The sequence below is a fragment of the Cupressus sempervirens genome, chromosome 3 (assembly GCF_028749045.1).
Source record: "Cupressus sempervirens isolate cs-2001-9-10 chromosome 3, ASM2874904v1, whole genome shotgun sequence".
In the NCBI taxonomy this organism is placed as follows: Eukaryota; Viridiplantae; Streptophyta; class Pinopsida; order Cupressales; family Cupressaceae; genus Cupressus; species Cupressus sempervirens.
Genome location: NC_143120.1, coordinates 259,591,595 through 259,611,950, shown reverse-complemented (window position 1 = coordinate 259,611,950; position 20,356 = coordinate 259,591,595).

Genomic DNA, 20,356 nt, shown 5'->3' with positions numbered 1-20,356 from the left:
GATTCAGAGGGAGTAAATCATGTTGAGATGGATTCTCCAATGATCAATAAATTGTAGCAATCAAGGGGACTGTGATTCATGAACATACCTCGTGATTGTGTGATTTTAATGGGCCTACCCCCTATGTACATCATGAGGAAGTAACGACTTCCAAATGATGTCACTTGTATTTGTAGAAGTTATTGTAAGGTAATGATCTTACAATAACATGTATTATGAGATCAAACAAATTGAGTATATGGTGAATGTCTTGCATCTCAACAATCTGGAAGGCCATTAGTCAGAGTATTTGGTGAATATGATATCAGATGTGATATCAAACCTTATTTTGAGTATATGGTGAATATCATTGATATTCTGGGAGGCCAATACTCTTGATATCAGATGTGATACAAACCTTATTTTGAGTACTTGGTGAATATCATTGATATTCTGGGAGACCAATACTCTTGATAACAGATGAGATATCAAAACCTTTCAAATACCTGGTGAATACCATGTGTTGATATTTTGGAAGACCAAGACTCATGATATCGAATGCGATATCAAAAGGTGGAAGTCTTTTGAGATATCAAATGAGATGTCCTTACAATTGTTATTTGGAATATTACGTTGAAGTAATATTTATTCTTATGTGGTTATCCTTCTAAGCTAAGAGGGAGTGTTGATGTTTGATAGCTTCAATCAGATAAACCTATTATATTTGTGTTCTTTATATTTGAGATATAAGGTTATTGTTATATGAGAAAATTAATATAACATATAAATATATGATTAAATTCGTTATTATATTAATTATTTGATTAATGAATAGACATGTCCTATAAAGGGACATGTCCATAGTTCAAAATATCACCAAAAAAATGTAGATATTGCAATATCTTGTGAAACCCTCCTGCAGTCGAATAAAACACAGTAAATTTTAGTGCCGAAATAATGCAAAAAACTACAGCGATAAAAATGGAAAAAAATGCATTGAAATGAAAAAGTCGCCCAAAAAATCGTTGAAAAGTCATCCATCATTTAGGGTTTTTTTTAACTTTATTAAAACCGCCTTCTTTCTACCGCCGACGACTTCCTTATTACTTGTCAAATTCTGCCATTTCAACTCGTTGAAACAACACTCTTCCATTTTGCAATCTTCAGATTCACAAATTATTTGTGATTTCAGTTGGGGGCCAAAAAATTTGAACGATTTGTGATTTCAGTCGAGGGTCAAATTATAAAATTATTTGTGATTCACAAAGGATTCTTCCATTCCGGGGCCAGAAAATATATTAGTAGATTTATAATAGATTTTAGAATATTTTAAGAAATTTTATATTTTCAAATGTTCGATAAAAGTGCCGATTTATTACCGATTTTTTCTCCGAGTTTTTGCCAATTCCGAATTTTTCAAAATTTTTGGGCTGGCCGAGATATTGCCAATACCGAGTTTTTAAACTATGGACATGTCTATTCATGGCCTATTCTCTATATATAAATCTAAGAGGATGTTATGTTTGGAACACACATACTAAATACAATGGCAATGCTATTACATTTGCAACGATTTAACAATTAGGGTATCAAATAGACTTGGTATGAAGCTTACTCATGCCAAAGTGTTACATGCCACGCAACTTGCTTTTCGATCTTTGTTTAGAAAGTGATAAAAGAAGCCCCAACAATGTTTTTAACTAGTCCAAAGCTACACTAGCACTGGGGAACATACTAATATGATGTGGTTTGAAACTCAATGGACGTAAAGATAGAAGACCACCACAAGAGCAACAAAAGACTAAATCTCAACTTATTTATGACCCATCAACAACATATCAGCCAACTGGTCTACCTCAACTTTGGCCTCCCTATGTGTGTGCATGGAAAGAAACATCTCAAAGGCACTGGCAATTTCTAGTGCTTCCTCCAGAGAGGTTTATAGTTTCTAGTTTGGGGTTGTCCCCTATCTTTACGCATTTCAAACTATGGCTAAATCTCCTTTGACATCCAATTTCAAGTATTTGAGTTCTTTGCATTGTTGAAGCCTGTTGTGAGATTTTCACACTATTGCCCCAAAAATTTTGGGGACCCCCTTTTTCGGGCAAGCCTTGGTAATTTTCATGGATATTTAGATTTTTTTCAATTGCCTTAGCATTTTTTTCGGAGTTGTCCAAAGGTTTTCGATTTGAAAATTTTACACCTTGGACACCTTCGAAGCCAAGAAGGATTTAGTTGGATTTCTTTCTTCACCTAGTCTTAACTTGATTTTCCGGAACATGTAATTTTATCCTTAGGCCAAACAAATTTCAAAGACAACATTTTTTCGACGGTTCGAACAATATTCGGTAGGATAAATTTACAAATTTTTGGGACTTAGGCGGATTTTGAAAATTGGATGTAATTGTATAATTTTGAGCATTTTCAAAATAAGTTTTTTTTTCTTGGGTCTAATTATTTCGGAATTTTTTTAATTTTTTGGTGAAAAGGAAAATTTTGTGATAGTGAAATTAAATTGGAAAATTCAATTTTGGATGCTAGAGAAATGGATTATTTTGGTTAAAAAACTAAAATTGCGTTGTAAAATTGAAAGTGGATTAAATTTGCTAATTTTCATTAAATATTACCCAGGAGATTTTTAAATGTTGAAAGAGATTGGCAAATTAAATTTGGAAATTGATTTTGGCCAACTAGAGTTGATTTTAATGATATTTTAATTGCTAAAACGTTTTAAATAAAAAATTTAACATCTCCAAGGCTTCCCTAATTTTTATTTTGTGATTTTTGGTCATAACTAGCAATTAAATGGGCAAATTAAATTTTAGCATGGCATTTAAGTTCAGACCATTCATAAAACACTAATTTAATTTTTTCTCTCCTGCAACGCTAGTCGGCCAGCTTGTGGGAGCAAGGAGATTGTGGTATAAGAGGGCTCTCCCCTCTCTCATCTCCTCATTCCATCTCAACTTTCTTCTATGTTTGGTGATTTTTTTTGGAGGAGCAGCTTTCATGTGTTTAGCGATTTCTCTTGGAGGGCAGCTTTCAAACCTTGGCGATTTTCCTTGGAGGAGATTTTCATTGTTTGGCATCATTTTCCTTCTTCCATTAGGGCTGTGATTTCTACCCTAGGCGATTTGTGGCAGATCTGAAACTTCTTGTTTGGTGATTTTTCAAAGACTGAATTTTCTTGTTAAAAGCTACAAATTTCTGCCCTAAATTTGGGCGATTCTATTTGGAGAAGGAGATACATGATCAAAAGTTTGATTTTGGCAAAAGTTGGGCAGTTTCAAAGAGGTCAAAGTTTTGATTTTGCTAGGGCATCACTATTTGCAAGGAGGCTTATATTTTCTAAAGTCTGATCCGAATCCATAAAGGGCCCAATTATTGGTAAAAAGACAAAATTAAGGTAAAATTCTACTCATTTTAGAGATGAAGATTGGTTTAAAGGCGGATTCCACTCCTTGTTCTTGCTTGGTTTCGTTTCCCTTATGTTCTTGCATTCATCATCCACCACTTCATCATCCCATTGATAGGTTGAAGTTTGGAGAGATAAGTGTAGATTTCATGATAGGACACTTGGCGAGGCAAAAATAAGGACAGTTGGCGAGGCAAAAATAAGGACACTTGGCGAGGCAAAAATAAGCTAAACCACCCTAGGTTGAAGTTGGGAGATATAAATGTAGTCCATCCTAAGGTAACAAAGAGGCAGAAATAAGTGGTAGTCCCACCCCTAGGTTGGAGGTTGGAGATTGATAAGTGTAGAGATAGGAATTGGCGAGGCAAAAATAAGCTAGATTCCATTGATAGAAAGAAGGTTGAAAATTTATAAGGGTAGTCCATATCACTTAGAACGAAGGGGCAGAAGTAAGTGTTTAGGATAGTAGATGTTAGTGCAAGTAAGAACCCAAAGGGAATGAACACCAAAAAAGACAAGGAAGACATGATGCGTACGACCACCTTCTTCTCGAAAGTGAGACTAATAAATGATACCAATATCAGTACAGTGAACATGATCCAATTAAAGGACAAATTGAAGGAAGGACAATCTCCTATGGAAAAGGAAATCTACAAAAGCAGAATTGTACACACGGCAGCCTTCCCTCTTACCTTGCCTTGTCCAGAATTGGTTATGGAGTGTGCATCCCGGTTTGATTTGGTTAGTAAGTCCATCATTTTTGATGAAGGGAAGAGAGTGTTGGCCAACATCGGCAGACAAGTGGTCGAAGAAACATTTAATATCCCCCAGTACAAAGGCATGATAGTAGTAATGATGGATCAGGCGGCCAAGTCATTTCAAGATAATCAAGAGGCTTTCTTCATTCACCTAAAGTAAAATTGGTTACATGAAGGCAAAAAGGGAGTTATCAAATCATCAAGTCTCACCGTGTTAGATTTCAAATCAGAGTACAGCAATCTCATTGTACTTCTCAGCCAGATCATGGGCTCAGCTCAAGGTATGCAATTCGAAATTTGGATGTATTATTTTATTGATGAAATTGAAAATGGAAAGAGAAGATTTGTTTGGGCTAGGATTATAAGCGACAATTTAGAGCTACAACTTAGGACCGTACGAAATCAAAAGCAATTCTATATGGGGTCCTATCTTTTCTATCTGATTGCAAGATTATATGAAAATCCTAGACTTAAGATCTTAGGAGTAATTGGCAATGGGCTAGGGCAATGTTTGATGCACGAGTGCTATCCACAGCTTCATTTGCACAACACCAAAGATTATAAGATGTTTTCTGACACCTTTGCCATGAAAATGGTAATGATATTGCAAGAGACACTTGCTAAGAGGCTCTCATCAGAAGCAGAAGCAAAAGTTAAGAAATATGGGAGTTGGTTCATCCAATTTCTGCAATTCACATATATTAGAGTAGCAGGAAGCATAGTATGTCCCAAGAGACTTCCAAAGTACCCACCTGACAAGGTAGTTTTGATGGAATTGGCTAGGCAACTTGACCATTATGACAAAATGATGGAACTTAAAGGTGAGACATGGATTACCTTCTCATTTGGAATTGGCAATGATAGTTGCCCCAATCCTGTCGCCTTTGCAGCTGCGGAGAAAGAATTAGAATGGTATCATCTAGGATGGTATAGAGCAAGGCAAGGATTTGATCCTATTGGTCTCATCAAGGCATCTCATGGAAATACATTCAAACATGTTCCTACTATAGAGGATTTCTGGATTTCTAGGCCAATGCACGAGATGACTTTCACATGAGAAAGCTAGCTTTCTCCAGATTGTCAGTGAACATGATGAGGGCAATCAGATGGAGATGCCTTGATAATCTCGATCAACTAGAAGATGATGACAATGTGCTAAGAGAAGACTATGATACAGTGGATGGAACAGAGTTGAATCTAGTGGATTGGGATGATCGTCAAGATCCTTCATTGGAGGCAGTTACAACGATAGTGGATCTACACACCAAGTCATGGTATAATGAGAAGTTAAGGAAATTAAAAAGTCAAAGGGTACACCTTATGAGAAGATGAAACCAAATGAAGGTCCAATAGAGTTAGTTGGATAGAAAGGCGAGGGCAGTAGCCAGCAGCAAAGAATAGCTAAGAATAGGAAGAGAGGTTTGGAGGTTGAGAAAAGTAAAGAATATCAGGAACCTCTAGCAAAGAAACAAAATGCAGCACTGTCAAGGGAGAGCATAATTGAAGCTAGAAGCCAAGAGGATAATACAAGTGGACAAAGGGTCACAGTAGAGGTGAGCTCTGATTCAAAATCAATTGGTTATAGTGACAGCACCAACTACTCTCCTCTCTCCGATAATCAACATGGAGATGACATAGCAGTCACTAGTGAAGAAGAGGATAGGCCAATTGATATTGAAGAAATGAGCTAGGCGCCCGAGGCCGTTGGTGATGCTTTGCTAATCATACCAAATCCAAATTTGGGCAGATGCACTACACCACTATGGTTAAGGCAAATGCTTATGCCAAGAGGCGAGGTAGTGACTGCCCAAACAATTGAAGATATCCAAGGATTAGTAGAAAAGGGTGATAGCGAGAACCAAAGACAAATTGCAAAAACAGTGGCAAAGATAATCAGGAGCGACAATGATGGTCACCGAAAGGTTCAAATTGCTATACCAACGGTTAACAAGACATTGGATGAGATTGTGGCTCAGGAATATGAGATAGTAGAGCATAACTTGGGAAGAATCATAGATGACATGGAATGTGAGGAGATCCAGTAAGGCATCGTTTCAATTAGAGAAAGGTTGAGGAAGGCAAACGAAAGGATTGTAAAATTTAGGCCGAGAACAAGTATTGGAGAGATTGCTAGCCTATCAGACAGTTGAACCAGGCAACCCTTCCTCAAGACAACGGGAGTAGCACAAAAGAGATATTAGCTCAGCTGTGTGAAGTCAAGGGTTGGATCCATGATACAATCCAAGATGGGCGAAATTTTTTGCCTTCCTTTGTCTCGACATTCAAGTCATTAGTGGCTATTAGAGACAAATTCAAAATATTTGAAGGTGAATGGAAGGATTTCCTTCCAGTCAAGGACTTAGCCATTCCCAAGCTACAGGCATTCATCGAGCTACCAGAGAAATATTTGGAAAGAGCCAAGTTGATAGATGAAGGAGGATTGAGTACGGTGGAGTCTTGGTTTGTTGCCTTGACTATCAGATTGAGAGTGTGTGAAGAAATACTAAATGAGATTGTACAGTATAGCCCAGGTGTTGACACTTCCATTTCAACCATGTTGAGCGATGTTGGGGCTACGCTTGGTTTTGGAGATATCAAAGAGGAGAACATTAATGAGACAAAATTTGGATCAAAATTGGATGAGTTGGGGAAGGTTGCCATCAAGAAGAAACATTTGGGCACCCTTGCCTCCCTCAATGCCTTTATTGGATACACAAAAGAATATGAGAAGGATCACGAGAAAACACTGCAAGTAGCAAGCAACATGATGAATTTAGCTGAGCTCAAGATGAAACATACACTTTTCCCTCCCATGGAGGAAGTCAACGACAAGCTAGCCAAGTTCATCACTTTGGCTAAAAGGATGAAAGAAAGGGGTAGAACTATATTAAAAAATCATTTGATATAAGCCCAAGTGGCAAATTCTCCTTCTTGGGTAGGATAGGTGTCTGATTCTGATTGGCTATCATTTTGGTGCCTTCTCATATGTTGCCACTTTTCCTTTTCTTCATTGGTCCATTGATGAGGTGGCATCTTCTCATTGGCAGATGGGGTGGCAACCCTAATTAGGGTTTCTAGGATCCAATCTAGATCGTTGGTTTTGCCTCTTTATCTCTACCGTCAGTTGTAATTTTGGGCCTCTATATAAGGCCATTGCTCTCATTTGTAAAGGGTCGAAGAAAATTGCTGCTAAGATAATATCAAAATTGCCTCTCTTTATCATTGTTGTGACTTGCATGGTGATTAAGAACATTTGGTGTTATTGCATGGTTTCTACTTCCAATAGTTAGAATTAGATTTCCTTTAAAGTTGTTAAAGTAGATTTCATTTCAAGAAGGATATTAAGCAAGGTTGCATGGGTACATGGGTACGGGAACGGGAACGGGTACGGGAGCGGGTACGGGTACGCATATTTTTCAAAATAGGGGACGGGGGTAAGTGTGTATGCTTAATTTTTTCTATATAATTAATATTTTATAGAAAATATAAAAATCAAAATATCTGTCATGAGTCATGACATTGAACATTCAAAACAAGATATTTGAAAATATATGCCATAAGTCAAATATACATATATATGCTATTGCTGAATGTTTAAAGTATTTTTCATAATAGGGGAGGGAGGTACTTGGGTATGTCAAACTTATTTTAAAATTACACTTTTATATTTATAAAAAATCTGATTTTATGAGTCATGACAATGGTTTTTTAAAACAAGAACAGTGATAAAGTTTGCAAATGTAACGTACTGTTTTCAGTTTCAGATTTCCTATATGTTTGAAATAATAATACATGATAAATGCTTAGATGTATAACAAAGAAGGCAGACTTTAAACATGAACAAGAAGATCCTAAACCATATGACATATTGCAAATGATAAACTTTTGACTTGAACAGTGATAAAGTTTATTGTTAATGAGTATCAAAGTTTCAAACTGATTTGGTATTGAATTAAGTTTGATAAACAACAAGCTAATACAAAAACAAAAAACCAAAAAAAAAAAAATCAGAATCTTAATCAATGTCCTTAGCTATGATGCTCTCCACCGAGTACCCGGTACGTGGGATACGTGTACCCGGTACTTGGGTACGTGGGTACGAGTACCAGGGGTGTGGGTACGAGTACCCATGCAACCTTGATATTAAGAGTAAGAGTAGATGGATAGTTGCATGGTGATATTAGTGGATGTTTGATAGGGATCTATAACTAGGCCACTAGCATCCTAGCAGCTTGTTGGGAAGCCTTGCATGGTAAACTAGTCTTTTCCATTGAATCATTGCATCTATGGAGGTAGAGCCATTGGTTAGCTTTCATCAGATTTGATCCTCATCCATTTGCTAATCTTTCCATCCATAGGAGTAGGAGTAAAATAACAAGTAGTTGAGTAGTCGAATTTCATTCTAGAAAGTTAGGAAGGTAAAGGTCATTAGAAGCATTATTGCCTCCTCGCGCAATCAACGTTATCTGGCGCTACACCTTCCATCATCACCGCCACCATCAACAATATCTGGCACTCATACAAAATCATCACCATCATCCCAAAACCCAAGTCATCCTTGAATGAACAACGTAAGGCCGCCTATGTGATTACTAGCAAATCACATCGATAACTGAGTTAGTATCCACAAGTGTAAGGAACATTGGAGTTTTTCTCATGTCTTCATGAGTATTAACTTTTCAAGAGAGGAATTGAGTGTTTGATATCCCATATCAAGTGTTCAATTGCTATATGTTATGTAGTGCTACTAAACTGGCATCAACAAAGACCTAATATGAAAGCCTTAAATTTGACTTCATTATTAGTTCCTCTTAGCAATGGGGAAGCCAGCCTGTAAAAATGGTCCCTTCCTAATTTGACTTCATTATTAGTTCCTCTTAGCAATGGGGAAGCCAGCCTGTAAAAATGGTCCCTTCCTAATTTCTAATCATACATCCTACACTTGAAGATCTAGCATTACCTCTTCATATGCCATCGAAATTCAATTTCATCCAACCTACTTAGGGCACCTTCCATTTGGATTCTTTTCTAAGTTTGTGGGTATGTTCTTCTCATGGGCCAACTATCAGAGGATTTCTCAGTCCAAATCCTTTTTTCTTCATGTAGCATCCCATTCTTCGAAGCTTGCTTTTTTGGTAAATTGTTCCCTTGTGTGACTGTTGGCCATCTCAACCATTGACACCTCTACTTTATTAAGGAAAAATAGCATAATCATCTCTTTACTCTTAAAGATTCACCTATTTCTTTCCTTCCAAATTTCCCATGTTAGTATAGACGATATAATTCTCCACAAATAAGAGAAGGTTGCGCCTCTCTAGATTAGAGGCCAGGATGGTAAAAGACTTAGAATGTCTTTTGGAAGTGCACTCTTCCAACCTAGCTTTCCACAAAACCAAACCCAACACTCATGTGCAAATGGGCCCTGTAACATGGGCCTTGAGGGATTGGGAACAACATAATAGGTTTCCGGGACAGGGGAAATAGGGACTCATATTTGGGGGCACTAAAGTGATTGTAGTAGGGTGGTGGTGTTGTATATACCATATAGTATACATATAGTACTTGAAATGCTAGTTATGAAAAGATTTATAACAATATTAAAACTGATATTGCAAAATTGATTGCAAAATTGTAAATTGTCAATTTGCCAAGTATTGAACATTGAAGTTTTAAAAACTGAATATCAAATACTAAATAAAATTGTCGAATTGGCAAATGGAAGATATCTATTATATTAAAAATATCATAAAGATGATTGCAATGAGTAGCATGATATCAAAACAAGTACAAAATGTCAAAATGTACTAAATGGAGGCCTCTAATCGCCCATCAAGAAAAACTCCTCATCAAGAAAAACTCCTCATCATTGGAACAGAGTAAAGTAGGTAAAAAAAAACATCAACTTGATTCTATACAATTGCCCCATCAATTTCTTCTTTTGTTTTTAAATTTGAGAGTCCTTAGAGTGACAACCCTTGATAGGGTCAAGGGGCAATGACCCTTGCAAGGTCACAATGCAGTGCCCAGGATGCACACCTTATTGCAATACAAGGTGGGGTCAAGAAGTAACACCTTGCCCACCAAGTACATTTTTTGTCTTGTGTGGTGTTTAGATTCTTTAATTTCATAGCATTTTTCTCCCAAATTGATGCGTTTGAAGACAATTTTAAATGATGCAATTGTTTTAAAAAAAAATCACTTTTATGGTTGTTTTCCAGCAAGGGACATAGATATCCTCAAGATGGTTGAGGGATGCTTGGGCATGCCCATATATGTTTCTGGGAGGTCGTGTAGTCTAGGTGGCACAGTAATTGCAGAAGGTGGTTTTGGGGAGGGGAAAGCCCAACCCTATCAACTATCCTAGGGACGTCCCTGTCCTTGGAACATGGGGGTTTAATGTGGGGACGCATTCCTATGTTTTAGAGGAAATAAGTGCTCCATCGACTCTTTAGTACTCAACATCTCGCATCTAGATGGATCTTTAAAACTCATTTTTCTGAATTTGTCCACTACTAGGACCTTCTTTTGGAGCATCGTCCATGTAAAAGTATTGGCTTTTGGTAGATGATACTTGTGCCAACATGGTCCAACAAGAGCCATCACTTCCTCACATGTCTACTTCCTTTCTGAAATTTGATGCCCTTCTTTTGTTTTGCATATCTTTCTAAACCACAAGGAAAAAGACCTTTCTAAACCTCAAGACCCTTATTATTATTTATTGTTCTTTCCTTGCTCCCGTATAGAAGAAAATAATTTTCAATTTCTTGGCTTGAATTTCCTTGTTAGAAGCATTAGAGTAAGGATTCAGTATTTCTTTAAAGATTCCTGCCTGATGCCTTTTTGCTGATCCAAAGGCAGGATGTCATTAGGAAATTGTTGATGAGAAATTGATGGCAGATTGCTCCATTTCAATTTTGGTTGCTTTCTTGGTATCAAAAATATTTTTAAAATGAAGTCTTTTGATTCCTTAAGATGTCATTTCACAGACTTTAACTTTGCAGCCACTTAGAGCCCTTTTTATCCTCTTACATTGCTGTCCATCCACCATTGTTTTACAAGGTTGAAAGAAATTGAGTGATCCATCTAAATATTTCTAAATTTATAAGGAAATCTATATGGTCATTTGTCATAATGATACTTAGTTGGACCAGGAAATAATTCGAACCAGACCAAGCAAAAATAGTGCTCCCCATCCCTCCCATAGGGAAATTTGCCTAAATCCCGTCATCAAAAGAATTGATCTAGTTTGTCTATAATATGTCTGAATCCATGTCTTTTATTTGTCTAGATGAAAGTACTACTGGAGAATTTAAATCTCCATTGTCAAACTTCTTGTTGTCTAGTCTTTGAAGTTTATTTAGGATTGCAACTTTCTCTACATCCCACCCCATTGATCAGAATTGTGTAGGATTGCATTAAAATCTCCTCCATGAAAGAAAAATCTGACCGATCTCAGACCAAGTCCCTCTTTAATCAATGCAAGAGGTTGGGCCATAAACATTTGTTAGGATGAACTGAAGAGTCGAGGACTTTCTAACTTTGCAATACAACCATTGCCTACTTGCAGCTATTCTTTCTACCAAAACTGCTTGCGGTCTCCATAAAATCATTAAATCTCTTGAAGCTCCTTCAAGTTGAACCCACTCACCTTGCCATACTCATTGTTTCCTCCTAAAATGTTCAGTGTCTTCATTGCTTAACTTAGTTTCTTGACTAAATCACCTGTACTTTCTCTAGTTGGAGCTTGGCCAACCTTTGTTTGTTGGGAGTGTCTGAGCTCCTAACCTTCCATTTGATAAGCATCATTCCTCCTTGGGAAGGGTTTCTTAGAAGTCTATTAATTTTCACCTAGCCTTCAACATCAACATCCACTGTACATTTATCTAGAATTGTCCTCTTGCCTATTTTCTTTTTGTTCCCACAATCAAGAGAGATTTTCCTTGCTTTTTTCTATTTGATTCCAAATTCTCTATGACAGTTACTGCCCCTAGATCCTTTATTGTGAATTGAACAAGTTCTTTTTTGGTTTTAGCCATCCCATACTCCACCATGTTCATGTCTTCCCCCTTTATCTGCTTGATCCCTCTAAAGCTACTCCAATAGGCCTAATCACTAGAGATTGGGGTTATGAAATGTTCAACCATCATTTCCACGTAGTCTTCATTTACATATTTTCAAGAAGGCAATGTTCATTCTTCATCTGCTATGAATGTATTCCCCACAATTTTGTGTTGTTCCTCAACACCAAAGCTTGAACATCCCTTTTTTTCAACTCTTGAGCTTTCTAGGTTGCTTCAAGCATCTAAGACGATCAAAAGACAATTTATCTATTGTTACAAGCATGTCCACTCTATTATCCTCTTGGGATCTAGCTTTTATTGAGCTTTCACCTTTTTCAAACTCCTCGAGAAGGGTAAAGCCCTTCCTGGATCTTGGTAGTCTAGTGATATTTTCTTGGCCCTCTATATCACCATTTGCTTTGCATTTCTCTTGAATTGTCTGCCTTCCTATTTTCTTCCTCTCTCGACAATCAGGAGAGATTTTCCTTTCTCTTTTCTATTTGATTTCCAAATTCTGTATGACAATTACTGCCCCTTGGTCCCTTACTGTGGATGACAGGAGTTCTTTTGTTGTTTCATCCATCCCATCCTCCACCAAGTTTATGTCTCCCCTTCATTTGCATGATCCCTCTCAAACTCCTCCAAAAGGTCTAATCACTAGAGATCTAGGGTTATGAAGAGTTCAACCATGATTTCCACCCATCCTTCGTTTACATCTTTCAGGAAGACAATATGCCATTCTTCATATGCCATGAATGTGTCACCCATAATTTTGTGTTGTTCCTCAAAAACAAAGCTCGAACATTTCTTTTCTTCACGTCTAACTAGACTCTTGTGCATTTTAGGTCCCTTCAAGCATCCAAAAGGATCAAAGGGAGAGTTATCTATTGTTACAAGCATGTCCACTCCATTTCCTCTTGGGATCTTGCTTTTGTTGAGTATTCACCCTCTTCAAACTTTCTTCTCTTCTAAGGTTGTACTTGCTAGCCCATCTAAGTCTCCCTAACCTACTATTGCCACAACTAGGTTTCTAGATTTTCTAGATTTTCTGACCCTTCATCTCCTCGACTTCATCGTCACTTTCCTTAAATCTGTCCATACTTTGGTGAGAAAGGTTTATGGTGGGTTTATCCATTCTTCCACCTTTTCAAACTCCAACAACATTTTTTGCCTCCACAATTGCAAATCCTAATTCATAGATCACTTCCAAATCCTTTAAACGCCCTCATTCCACACATAACCTTGCAAAGGATCTATCTTTGCCAATGCAATTCCTCTCATCTAGTTTGACCAAAGATCCTAGCTCCATCCTAATTGTTCATAAAACTTCTTTGCTCTAGTACTCTGAAGGTAGGTTGTAAACCCTATCCCATGTCAAGGCTATTTGTATCTTATGCTCTATTTTTATTGAAGTTTGCCTTCATATTGCTTACATAAAATCCTTGATCTTCCATGAACGATGGTTCATTTTCTGAAATCTCTACCTTTACTTTACTATAGTTGCATTTGATTAGAAAGAATGCATTCACCGAGGCCTTCTATTGATACCCTATACCTTCAGTTGTTTATACACCACTTTCTAATTTTATCCTTCATAACTCCTTGCCCCCATTCATTTAACAACGAAAGCCACGTGCTTTAATTGCTCCATGTTACTACTGAGTACTTTGGAAGGTATGATTATCTCCTGATTGCTTAATAACCTAAACGGGTGAAATTCTTGGCAAGGATCCTCCTATGATACTTGGCTTCTTCCCACATCCTCCTTGCTTTGAAATTCTATTGTTGATGTCCCTTGCCATATTGCCTAAATTGTTTGCCCATTCTACCAAACCTTCTCCCCATCAACTTCGTTTGATTTTTCATTTGACCTCTTCTCCAAATGAATTTGGTTAGCCCCTATAGCGAATGGTGGGAAATCTTCTTTCCCAATCAGATGTCAACGACCCCTTTGGTGTGTTGTGCTGAAATTACCAACTCTTTGGTGGTTGCCTACTCCCTTGCTCTATTATGCTCTTGATCTGTGATGCACCATCTCTTGCTGAATATTGCATTATATTATTTAAACTCTATAGATGACATTTCCTTGAGCAAAAAGATATCGAGTGTGAGAGATCATCTCAGCATTGTCTCTTTTTAAGACTAGGCTTTTGTGGTATAAGCATCTATGAAGATGGAATGCAACCTTCATGATATATCAGGTCCTCTAAAGATATTGAATGATCTCTACTACTCACATGGACAAGGAGTCCATTAGGATTGAAGATATTAGCTAAGCCTCCTTGACCACTCCATATGATTCAAGCTTAAGACTACATCTTTTAAAGCAACTTTTTTCAAGATGATCGTATGCATGGTCGCATTGACAAAAAAAGGATAATCAATAATCTTCTCAATTCAAAGTGAATTATCATTTAATTGACTTCTTTCTCCCTGCTTACACAAATTCTTGCATATTTGTCATTAATTTTCCAATTTCCAAACATCAGTCTACCAAAAAATGATGTCATTGTCAACTAAAAAAGGCACCCAAACATTAAAATAAAATTGTTCATTGTATTGGACTCATCCACGATAAACCCTAGAAATCAAAATGTCATTATAAGTACAGTGCTTTTACAAAATATGAAGCTCCCTTGAAGATAAGATCATAATCCTCTGAATTGCCAAATTTTGCAAAACCAAAAGAGATTTTTTTTTCCCTTTTTTCCAACATATACAACCAAGACTATAGGGAATCAACAACAAACCTTATTCAATGTAGTTTTTTTCCTAGCTTTAGCCTTATTCAACAACAAGCTAATAAAGACAACAAAGGAGTGATCCAAAACTTGGGTTATGTCAATGTTTGTGGAGACTGACACACCTTTTCCTCACGCTTGAAATTCAAATGCAACTGTGAAGCCTCCCATTATTTAGATTTAATGTCAACTAGAGTTCCCTCTATGCTATGACCACTGCATGCTAAGACATGGCATTTTTTGAACTTCATGAAATTCGAATTTTGGAGAATTTTTACCCTTACCAAACTTTAGACAAATTTTATGATATTTAATAATAAATTATTTGTTATAAAATAATTTTGAGGTATTTGTTTAAATTATTTAGCAATTTAACATATTTTGACAACTTTGTGGATACATTACTTATACTTTAAAAATTAAAAAATTAATATAAGGCAAATTTAATGTTGATTTTTAAGTTTTTTATTTTTATCCTCGTTGAATCTCAACCAAATTTTATGATCACTAAACTTGAATTTGAATTCAAACCTTGCAACGTAAACTACTAGAATCGATCTGCCAAATTGCATTTTTGATGGGTGAGGCTTTTGAGAACCTTGTGCAAAGATTTTGAAGGTAAGATTTAATTCTTTTGCTACATTATGATTTAATTTTTATACATATTTTTCTTTTCTTTTCTTAGTTTCATTCAGACTTAAGTTAATGTTTCAAAATATTTGCAGTTCACCAAGCCCTTGGTAATTTTTCCATGAATTGTTGATTTAGAGAAGCCCACAATGCATTAATTAGGGTCGTCTTGAGGTATTTGAGTGTAGGTGTTGCCCCATTTGTGAGATTACCGAAAGGAGATGGCACGCCTAGTTTTGCAAGCCCCTTCAGGAAGTTGCTTATTTCATCAATTTGACATTCCAATACCACCATGATTTCAAAATAAATAATGAGGTTCTTAATGGGCTCTACATAGTGATAGAGCACATGTCGATCGATTATAACAATCCTATGCTCCATGAGATAGAGGTCTTTACTGATGCATAAGGAGAGCTCTTTTCTCGTCAAATGTGCAAAGATAGTCAGACAACATTGTAGCTAGGTAAAAATATATTTAAGGGCACAATTTAAGTTGAAAAATGTAATTTAATTTTCCTCTTTTATATTATTATTAAATGTTGAAACTTGAAACTTAAAATTAAAAATGAGATTGATTTTTTTCTTTTCTCATCTTAGATAAATGGTGGCATTTGTTTGGTAGTAAAAACCAAACCTTCATAGGATTGCCATCCACATATTAAACTGACCATGAAGTGCTTCAGGTTGTGAGTGCAATTGGAGTCTGTTTGAGCATATACACTCCAAGAAGCGTAATAGACTATCCATCGAGAGGTTGAATGATCTAGTATATGTTCATCACAACCTTCATTTTAGACCCAAACAAATTTTAGACCATAACTCCACCCTAATCACACTATAGGAAGTTGATCTAGAATTGAAGTGGATCATTGAAGCTACAAATTCGGTCTTTAATGATGAGTTTCTTGATTGGGTTGACCAGGAAAATAGAAAGGTTGAGGTTGCAGCCATGACAGAGGAGGATTGAGCACAAGTGGACATAGGCACAGGTGATGTTGATGAGGCTGGCATAGAATTGCAAGAAGAGAATATGATTGTTGACATCATTGAGGACCTATCCTAAATGCCTTCGTCGGAGGGATGCAAGCTCCTCTAATCCATAGACTCATTATTTTGATACTTATTTAGAACATTTGATGTCATGGATTTCATATTCTTTGAGTTTTATATACATTTAATAATATTTATATACCAAAGTGTGCTACCTTAATCTACAATTTGCATTTATACTTATGTTAGTGTTTTATACTGTTTATGTGATCAAATTAGCTTCTACTAGATGTTATCACTTCTTTGATGTTTATTTAGTAGAAGATGCATGAAACAAGTCTTAAATCCTTAAAAATCTCTAAATTTCTTGGATTTTTCACTTTGTTAACACTAAATTGAGTTCTTTTATTGAGGCTCAAGTCACAAGTCCCGAGTTAACAAAGGAAGAGAGCAAATATAAGCAAAGTAACAATTTTGTGTCATGCTTCTTAATGGGCCAAAATGAGTTAATTCATTTGCATCAAGAGCCAACTCAACAACTTGGAGTGCCCCTAAAGTAGGGTACGTGAAAGTAGTGGTGTTTCTAAAGGGAATCTAGGGCCTTTGGGTGCAAGGTTTGTAGCTAAGGATTGGAGAGGTTGTCAACTAGCTTGGAGTACACAAAAATTGGCTCAAGGAACTAATAATATGCAAAGGCAAAAGCATCTTTGCTTAGGGTTAAATTAGAAAAGACTCTCAATCCCACATGTGCATCTTGAAGGCAACTCTCTCATCATTACAAATGCAATTATATAAGGAAGTTTGGAGGATGGATAGATAGATAAGGCATTGAAAATAATTACAAATATGTTATCAACATTCAAGAACTTCAAAATATCCCACATCAAGAGAGAAGGTAATATGGTGGTTGACCGTTTATCCAATATGGTCATTGAGTCGATTGATGACACGAATGTTGTGATCTTTTTAGACTTAAGAAAAGATAGTGCTTTGGACATTGGACTCTTTAAGTTGGTATGTAGGTTGAGTACAAGCTTATTAATGCATTCTCATTAATTCTCTATTGAAAGGATGATGGGTGGGAAGAGGTTTGTATTCTCGATGAGGTGGACTCTTGCTCATTTCTTCATTCATACACCTTCAATAGTGGTTTTGAGTTGCACATAGTGGTTTTTTGATGCCATCATTGCAGTGACAATGTTGGTGAATGTTTCCCTTCAAGCTTTAAAACCATTTATAGCCTATTGGGGGAAAGTTTTGTCAAACAAATTGAAGAACATCTTTGTCTTTCAGTATGAGGGCTTTTTACATAAGGCAACGATAGTGCTAGGCAATAATTAGCTAATGGAAAAAGGGCTATACAAAACTAATGTGGATATAGCTTCCCTATATTTGGGCTAGTGCCTAAAATTAGGCACAATAGAAGATGTGCAGTTGTTAACGTCCGAATGCATTTGAGAGTAGTTGAGCTTGGAGGATATGCTGGTTAGAGCCCAAATTGGTGTGGGATTGATTCCAAGGGTTGAAGGTTAGCTCTAGGTGGGCAATGTTGATGTCCCTATTCACCCTTTCTTGATCTGGAATGCTCATGATGACAAAGAAGTGCGATGAGCAACAATGGGCATTGGTTTGAGTTCCATTGAGAATTATTTGCGAATCAGGAAGGCTCGAGTATGAAGAGGAAAAGTGACTATGGAATAGAAAAGTCCTAAAAGGTAACATGGTCACCCACCTAGCAGCAGAAAAATGGGGAGGATTAAAGCGAGCATAGTTGGTTCCTTATCATGGGCAATATAGTGATGTGGGTGGCTATGAGTTTCTAGGTTTTGGCTTTTGGTTGACCTTGGTTTTGTTGGGCTATTAAAATTTGAATAGTTTGCCCTATGTTTGAATTGTAATGGTCTATCTACATAGAGGTGTTGGAAGAGTCATTTTGTCCCCCTCTGGTCTCTCACCCTGGTAGAGGACTGCTCATTTGGTTGTAGTTTTTTGATTTTATGTTGTATGCCCTTGATGGGCAAGTAGGTGTTCTTGGTTGGACATGCTATTTCTATAATTTGGCTTTAAATTTTTAAGTATTATATGTATACAAATAAAATAGAAAAGCTTTTGTCACATATCAAATATAATATCAATTCAAATGCTAGAATTTAAATCTAAAATAGTCCATCCATTTTTTTATATTGGTAATTTTTATCCAAAAGTACAATCTATGTGGACGAACATAAGGATTCTTTGTTGTTGTCATGTCTCCCTTCCTTAGCCGGTCCCATTAACTATTCCATGATTATAGCCCACATGAATCCTGTGGGCTATAGAATTTTGCAATGCAAGGGAATTGGTCTTTGGGCCTCAATCTTTGATATAAATTGTGGCACCATCTTCTGGACATTTCAAATCTATGCAACTTTTGGATGAAAGCAATCTCATATTCAAATTGGCCTCTTGGTGGACTTCAATCATCATTGATTCTAGTTTGCAATTCCAAATTGGAATTTGATCTAAAGATTGCAATTATGGAGGTGAGATGTCTTCCCTAGTTTTCTATTATTCTCTCCTAGATGAGACCAAATTGGCTAACCCAAAGTCGATCGATATTGTTCTTCCACACATATTAGATTGTTCATATTCAGAGATAATCAACAGCGGCAACAAAAACAATTATATATATATATATATATATATATATAGTGCTCCACATACGTCGCATCGTCATCTTGACTACATAAGTGATACACACACACACACATACATAAAGGGTTGGTAGCGGAATGATCATCAGTTGATGCCAACATTAACATCAAGCTCAGATAGGAGGCAAGACGTATTCTCATCTGCATTAGCATCAACATTCAATAGACAATGGCACTAACATTTGCATCAACATCAAGAGATTAAAGTATTTAGTGGATTGGAGATAGATTTCAAGTTCCCTTCAATCCAAACATTGCTTATCCTTTTACGCTTTCCAACACAAATAATTTTTAGGGAATAATATAATAGTAGGGCCACCACCCGCTAGGTAGCCATAGAATAGTAGGGGCCACCCACCCTTGCATTGGTAGATTGGCAGTGGGAGATTATGCTTGCCATCTGGGTGGGAGTGAATCACTACCCCTCCACCCCAGTTAGGAGTTGCGTGTTGCTAAATTGCATCGATCAATCATCTTTTACTAATTTGTCAAGGAACATCTTTATGAGAGATCTAGTCAATTCACTTTTTGCATCGCTAGTTGCTTATTTGAATATAAGATTTGTTGTGGTAATTTCATTCCAAGCATTTGCAATTTGGCATATTTTTCTTGTTGTTCCATTATTGGGATATTTCAGTGGTATCAGAGCTTTGACCCTGCCAGCCTGCTGGGTTGAGGTTGACAAGTGAGGAAAAACATAATTATACAGTCTACTAGAGGAGAAGAACTTCTCGCTAGATAGAGTGGAAGACACACAATTGGATCAAAGTATTTTGGCCATTTTAGAAAATTTGGAGAGAGGACAGCAAAGCATAGTTGATGCACTTATTTGATTGACAGAGACAAGTAACAATGGTGCCAACAATGGAGAAAACAACTACCACAATGATACCTCAGTAATTTCGGTCAATGGGAGGACCCACACTCATCACTCCCCTTCCTCCAATTCAAGATCCATGATGCCCACCTTTCCACCGAGGACCAAGCAACAAGAAAATCACACTCCCATTGGTAGAGTTGCAAGAACAGTTCAAGCAGGATTGGCTCATGAAGTATTGCAACTAAACATGTCCCTCGAGGACTACATGGA